Source organism: Corvus brachyrhynchos, unplaced genomic scaffold, assembly GCF_000691975.1.
Source record: "Corvus brachyrhynchos isolate BGI_N302 unplaced genomic scaffold, ASM69197v1 scaffold12, whole genome shotgun sequence".
NCBI lineage: Eukaryota > Metazoa > Chordata > Aves > Passeriformes > Corvidae > Corvus > Corvus brachyrhynchos.
In genome coordinates this window covers 2,091,413-2,099,366 of record NW_008237885.1, presented here as the reverse complement: position 1 = coordinate 2,099,366, position 7,954 = coordinate 2,091,413, and the positions used below count along the sequence as shown (strand labels likewise).

General features: G+C 41.4%; 1 long non-coding RNA gene across 1 annotated transcript; it reads left to right on the top strand.

Annotated features, from left to right (window-relative positions):
- Positions 1–584: 584 nt before the first annotated feature.
- On the top strand, positions 585–2,640 carry LOC108446307. Its single transcript, XR_001861460.1, has 2 exons — positions 585–666; positions 1,235–2,640. It is a non-coding gene; the product is annotated as an uncharacterized LOC108446307 (long non-coding RNA).
- Positions 2,641–7,954: the final 5,314 nt, after the last annotated feature.

Here is a 7,954-nt window from a genome sequence, read left to right as displayed (position 1 = left end):
AGGCGTGCCAAATGAAACATCACTTCTGCCTGTTGTCCTCTGGACAGAACCCACCTGCGGTCACAAGTAGCACCCATAGGTGGTATTTGCAGGGCTCCTCCGTGGTCTAGATAGTAGATGGCATATACTTGCAGCTGGAGTTTTTTCACTCATTTTTCATGTGTGGGTGATAAAGAAGAGCAATCTTACTTCTGCCACTTACTTTCCAGTTAAAATATTGATGGTCTCTTTTGTGGATAGGAAAGTCTATGAACAGTAAGCTACACAGGTCTTAAAAATCATAGAATGGTTTGGGTTCAAAAGGGACTTTTAAAGGCTGTCCAGTTCAATCCTCCTGCAATGAGCAGGGGCATCCCCAACTAGATCAGGTTGCTCAGAGCCCCATCCACCTGACCTTGAATGTTGCGATGTTGCATCTACTACCTCTTTGGGCAACCTGTGCCAGTGTTTCACCACCCTTACTGTAAAAATCTTCTATCTTATCTAAATCTACTCACTTTTCGTTTAAAACCGTTATCCCTTGTCCTATCACAATAGACCCAGCTAAAAAGTTTGTCCCCATCTTTCTTATAGGTCCCCTTCAGGCACTGGAAGGCTGCTGTAAGGTCTCCCTGGAACCTTTTCTCCTCCAGGCTGAACAACCTCATCTCTGTCTTCATAGCAGAGGTGGGTCAGCCCTCTAATCATCTCTGTGATCCTCATTTGGTCCCTCTCCAACAGATTTCCTATGCTGAGGAATATATCACCTATCCCTTTGTTTGACTTGCCTAAAATTTACAAATGTTACCATAAACAACACTGAAGTTATAAATCAGGAATGAAAGAAAATGTGGCAACAAGTGGCAAGAAGATAGAAGGTGTCTCTAGATGTGGGGAACCTCTGGGTCATGTAAACTGCATCCTGCTCCAGCTGTGCTCCATGCTTGCCATGCAATCTTCAGCAAAATTCTACTCTCTTAGCCTGTGGAGACCAATAGATTTTTAATTGCATTACCAGCAGCTGAATGCTTGATTTTACACTATATGGCTATTTTAGTATTTTGGAGATTTGACTGCAATTTTGAAGGCTTTGCTGATTTATAACCATGTGACGTACTGCAAAGAATATTTGCAGAGGTCAAATTAATAACTGACAGGAAGGCAAATGGAACAGAAGACTGAATAGAATTTGTGATTTTATAATCTTGTGATATGTTAATTTTATGTCTTTTATCTATGTGCATTTTATTAACAGACAACACTGTGTTTGCCATGCCACTGCCTCAGTGAGAAGAGCATGTTGAGGAAAGAGAAGTCTATATGAGGTTTGGAGGATCATTTAATTTCCTATAATTAAGGTCTATTAGAATTATGAATAGGTTTTTCCTGAATGTTCAAAATAAGTTTTGCAACCTCAGAATGAAGACTGAAATAATCTAATAAGGAGAAAGAACAGGAATAAACAAATTAACTAATTTTAAGGACTTAAACAACACTAGTACTAAATGATACTCAACTTAAACATTCTACTGGGGGCTCATGGAGTCCATATGTCAGAGAGGGACAAGAGCATCTTCAGCCATAGGCTTGCCAAGCTGATAAAGAGGAAAAAATAATGTTGCTGGGGGAGAAGAACCCAATCCATCCCACTCCTACCAGTTTGATGACAGGGCCAGCAGTAGACGCCCAGAGTCCAGAGAGTGATTGCAGGTCAGCAGGAGAGCACCTGGAGAGCAGCACAAAAGAATTACAGCTACTCCAGCCACTGGACCTTGTTCTCACCGACAAGATGAGACTGGTGGGGAATGGGGAGCTCAAGAGAAGCCCAGGCTGTAGTGACCGTGAAGTGGTCACTGCTTAGGACAGGGAGGAGATCACACAGCAAGCTCACAGCCTTGGACTTTCAGGAGAGCAGACTTCGTCCTCTTCAAGGTTGTGCATAGAGAATCATGAGATAAAGCCCGGGAGGGAAGAGCAGCCCAAGAAAGACGGTTAATATTCAAGGATCGCCTCCTCCAAGTTCAGGAGCAATGTATTCCAACAAAAAGGAAGTTGGGCAAAAATGGCAGAAAACCTGCAAGGATAAACAAGGAGCTCCTGGACAATCTCAAACACAAAAAAGAAGCCTACAGAGGATGGAAGCAAGGACTGGTAACCTGAGAGGAATACAGAGAAATTTCTTGCTACATAAAGGACATAGATCTGTTGGAGTGAGTCCAGAGTAGGGACAAGAAGATTATCAGAGGACTGGATGAGACTTTGAGCAACCTAGTGAAAGGTGTCCCTGCCCACAGCAGGGAGGTTGGACTCGATAACGTTTAAAGGTCCCTTCCAACACAAGCCATTCTGTGATTCCATGATACAGTTTCTCTTCCTCAGACTCCTGGGCTTATTTGATGATCCACCTCCCTTTTACAGCTCACCAGTATTGTGTCTTCTTAGCCTCACTCCTCACATCCATCAGGGCCCTCACACAAGCTGCACACAGGAAGGGATATCATTATGCTGTCCTCCACTCCCTTCCTGCATTGTGCTGACAGTCTCGGACCCTTCCAGCACCTTCTGTCATCACTCCAAGGCTGCTGTTCTTTCCTCTCTGCTCATCTACCTCCTGTCCTCTTTATCTGTCACAGAGTCAGTTTGCTGATAGAGTAAAAATGTTCCTTTTAGTTTTCTGAAACTTTCTTTTCATACATTTTAATCAATGTCTGCTTTGATTAATCCTCTTAAAAATTATCTGCTATTCTGGATAAGGGGAATTAAACAAAACAGAAAGAAAGGTAGTCTTTAGCAGTTAAATCTTTTACATATCTGTATGTTATTGGTCAGATCATAAAGACCTTTTAAAAAACCTCCTAAAATTTCAAAGCATCAAGAACAAAAATGTGATATGCCTGAAATGTTGTATGTTTTATCCTTTACGTCCAAATGGTCTTTAAAAAAACTCTCCAGAAAAAAACCCGTAACAAATCTTTTGTGAGTAAATGCATCACATGGTGATTAAAGGCCTTTATTCCAGAGTGTCCAAGTGGGAAAGTCTAGATGCAACCAGTGAATACTTGACTGTAGCTTTCATTATACTGTAGCTGTGGGCCCTGTTAAATGTTCAATCATCATCTGATAGACAGGAACTATGTCCATATTATAGACACTCTTCTCAGAAACTTTGTGTCAAAAAAATGAAAGCAAAACAGAAATTTGCTGATATGCATTTTATAATGTAAACTTGAATTTTAAACTTATTCATCAATGTTAACTGACACTGTTGTTTTCATTTTCTGCTTTCTACTTGCTTTTAAAAGGAGACACTGAAGCAAATAAGGGGAAATCGCCTCCACATCTCATCCATCACCCAACCTCTACTTCCACTTATTCACACCAGTGTGAACCCAGAGCAACTGTGACACAAGCAGCAGGGCTGGTACTGTTTTGGACAGCTGGAAAAGCCAGCACATTCTGCCCATTCAGGGCCACAGTTTGGCTCCCTAAGGTGGAGAAGTTGGATGCAGATGGAAATGCACACATCTGTAATGACGAGCAGGATCAATGAGAGCACTAATTCCGTCAGTTGTTTAATGCAGTGGTTGTGTTTCTCTAGAGAGTTGAGTTCAAATTCAATTTTAGATGAGAAGTCAAAATGATGCTGGCCATTATTTTCCTCCCAAGGAGATATCTATCTACCTCAGTTACCATGACATAATTGGCAATATCTAGTCAAGACAAATCAAGTCTAAGATTGATAAGGACTGTTGGGCACTGAACCTTGAACCAGGGCTGCCTGCACCATTCCTTACTCCGACTAGTACTGCTGGTTCCATAGGAGCATGAAATTTGTATACAGTACTCAAAATAATTAATTCATTAAAAGCAGACATAATGTCTGCTGAAGGGGTTTAAACCTGCATCCTCATTGACAACAGGAATACTTCTGTTGTTTTTAAAAGGCATCTCTAGACCCAATAATTGCTATATTTAAGGAGCACATTTTCAAATGCAACTTACTAACTTTTAGGGTCTCTGCATTTCACCTGCTGAAACACACAGGAACCTGCTCCTGACTGTGGCTCACCAATCATCTGCTCTGGGGATTTGAAGACACATTTGAACTTAGACTTGAGCTTACAGCTTGCTTTTCGGTGAGCCCTGAGCCAAAGGAAAGGGAAGAAGTGAGGGGGTGTGTAGCTCCTTCTGTGGACAGGACTCCTCCAGGGTGTACGCCCAGATCCAAACCCAGGACCACCTCCCTCCTTTGAGGCCACCTCGCTGTTTCAATTTGGGAATGACTGTGTCGCTAACACTCTTAAAAATATCAACCATTATGTTGAAGACCTTTGTATCAAGCCCTGTTATCAAGATGTTGAACATTTCCTAAGCCAAGAAAGCTGTTAAGGATGAGTAATTCTCCTCCTTACACTGAGGTCTTACCCCAGCTGCAATTGTTGCTTTGTTTATCATTACTGTACCAACATTTAATGCCAACCTCTGCATGGACAGAGCTGAGCAGGGAGGGAAGATGATTTACCTCCTCGAGTTTCACACTTTCAGCAATGCCCCTTATAAAACATGTTTTATTCACTATTCACATGTGGAGACTTTCAGAGGAGTCTTAGCATATACTAGCAACAAAATTTAGTCTTCAGCATTCAGCTTCCTCTCCAAATGAAGGACTATGTCATCTCTGGGATCAAGAATATTAAAAAATGTGAATTCTTAGCTCTAGCTAAAAAGGACATTTCCCACTGCTTCAGTGTTCAAGGGTTGTGCTTAGCGATTCAGTAAGACCACCTTGACATTTAAACATATGTCACTCACTTCAAAAATGTTTCTAGCCCTCCACCCTCCTCAACCCCCTGGCCTCTATGAAAAGGAAACCGAGCCTTTTAAGGGCATCTGTCAAATGTCAGGCAAGCATGCATAATCTGCAGTGTGCTCCCAGGGTAACTGCTGAATAGTTGCTGCTCAACCCTTCTGAAATTAAGGAAAGAGCCAGACCTGTTGAAATGAAGTGCAAAACAGGAGGTACTTTTAAAAATAATTTGTTGGTACAAATGCAGAGACCTCCACTTTGAAAAACATGAGTCTGTCACTAGTGGCAGCAGACTACCAGGGCACACATTTGTGACACTGGCTGTCATAATTAATTCCTTGGCAATTGTTGCTAGGAAAAGAAAGTTACAGAGAATGAAGCTAGCACAAGGTATCCAACAACAGAAGAGGGAAAAAGTTGTTTAGTGAAGCCATTGGGAGGACACAAATTAAGCTTGACTTTTTATGTCCTGTAGCTTATTAACCTTAAACTGTGAAGTTCTTGAGAGAATGAAGATGGAGCATGAACAGAGCAATTGCAAGTGTTTCCTCTGTATTAAAATGAAGTGATTATGTGCATCACTGTGTAGCACATAAATGGCAGAGATGTTGAAAAACTCAGCATTTCCAAGATAATAAAATAAATGGGCAGAGGAAGTTTTCCTTAGCTCATAATGATTTATAAGGCAAAGTAGAAGCCTTCTAATCTATTACTCTTGGTAACAGTTACCTTCACACCCAGAGATGTATTTATATATGCAATATATCCAGTAATATCCAGGCAGAAGCTGAATGATTTATCTTGTGGTCTGCAAATTACATTAACAACATAATTAATAACTTAGATATAAAAGCTGTGTATGTCAGAGCAGTATGTCATGTAATCAATGGTAACAAATCATTTTCTCTGGTGTTTAATGACTCTTTCAAGAGGGTGAATCTATAAAAACAGAAGAGTCAATCAATGAGGAGGTTGCATACATTGTCTGTCCTATTTGCAGATTTGAAAACTGAAGTTGCCTTTATTGTTTAAATTTTAACTATTGGAAATCAATCTGGGAACATAAACAGAAAGGAAAAAAAAAAGTATTAATGGCAAAAAAAAAAGTTGGTATCTGTAAAATCTAGTCAGAATTGCCAGCTTCTCAGGTATAGCTAAACCCTGATCATATAAAACATTTGTGAAACCATTATTGCCTGCACAAAAGCACAAACATGGGCAGTACACTGAGAAATTATCTTTTGAAAAGGGAGTGCTCTTTCTCCAAACTATAACATACAACTTGGATGGGTCCTGCAAAATCAATGATCTTTCCTGACAACCCTAGTTCATTCCCAATGCCTGCTGCTGAAAGCGTTAGTCACAGCCCACTTCATTCATTTTCAGGAGCAGAATAAGGTAATGCATTTGTGCAGGACATAGACTCTTTCATTTACTGACTCTGGGTGAGCATTTGCTCAACTTGTTTCCACAGGAAGGTGATCTGAATGCAGGGGAAAAGCTCTTATCTAGCAACTGCTCTAGACTGTCAAGTTCCTCCTTGTTTTATGGTAACACACTTTCCACTTGCACTGACTCATTTCAGGTGAACACACTTATTCAGAAGTCAGGGCTGTAATTCAGGAAATGCTTTCATGTTGTTATGACAGATTTTTGTCTTCATTTTTTCACTCTAAGATGGAAAGAATGACTGCCTTCTGTGTAGCTTGGAGGCACTCAGAAGCTTAAAAAATAAAAAAGATAATTAATGAGGACTTCATGCCTTTTCTATGCTATCCGTCTGGGTAAAACAGCATTTAGTCTGAGGACAGCAGAACCTGGACTGAGGTACACTTGGGTAGTATTCATCTTTCCAGACTTTAGATGTCTACAGTGTCCATTTCTGTGCTGGTTATCCCACTCTAGTAGAAGTAGCAAGAAAAAGCTGTGTACTTCAACAGAACAATGTCAGATGTCAGCACGAGGATGAAGTCAGGAGTCCCTTCCAACTGACTCGAAAGAGTGGCCACTTCAGGCGGAGAAGTCTACCTCCAGGATGTTTGTGGGTGTTCACTCCAGTGCCCCTTGTTTGCCAGGAGCTTCACAGCCCCGAATGCCTTTGTGGATGTGGCCCACAATACCTCTGAGAAGTGCAGCTATGGTTATGCTGATCAGAAGGGCAATCTGAATGCTCTCCTGTGATGCACAGAGAACAAAGCTCAGCCTCCACCTACTCCCAGCCCCACCCAGTCCCCTGCCTCCCTGCTTGCTTCTGGCCACGGAGGGTATTATAGCTTGAGCAGCTACAGAGCAATAATTACTATTTGTGTGCATTCTTTTCATTGCCATATTTTTTAGAAGCCAGTCTTGATCTTGTTCAAAGTGTGACGCATGGAAGATAACAGCTCCTGGGACAAACAAATGGCACTATTTAGCAGTGTAAGCCTCACTTTCCAGTTGCATGTGTATGTATTCGTACGCTTCCCGAGGCAAAGATGGAAACCAACTTCAGCTGCACAGCGACAAGGTTGGAGGGAGGGACTGAGGGAGGGAAGGAGAGAGGAGGGAGGGAAGGAGAACAATAAGATTTTAGATACCTAGAACAGGGAGCATACGGTTAGATAAGAATAACCCATATACTGCAAAAGCCAGAGACAGCCAAGGATCAGTTACACATTGAGCCTCTAATGATCTGCTTACATCAAAAGCCCTTTCAAGGCACAGCAACATACCTGCCCTGCAAATGCTCCTGAGCCACGGGATAATGTAATCACCCGCACAACAACCTTTCTCTTTTGTGAATAGTTTAAGCAAAGAAAAGCAGACGCTTTGACTCTAGTATTAAACCTCGTCTTAACTAGGAACAGTAATGCCACCCTATATGCTAAAATGTGCCATGTTTGTGTGCAGAATGACTCTGCCTGGGATTTTTGGGCATTCCCTGCTTAGCTTCAGTATTTTTTTTAATTTTTGATTTCTGGTGCTCATTGTGTAGTTGTGTGGGAGCTGAGAAGTAATTCTCAAATCGGTTGAATTCATCTTATTTGTTTCACGAGCAGGTATTTAGATGAGCTTTGTCTCCCTAAACCTCTTAATATAAAGAGTAAACTAGATTGCCTGTGAGTGTATTGACTGTGTTAAGAATGCTGGATTGTATTGCAAAGGAGTTGAGACCTGTAATGTTATCAC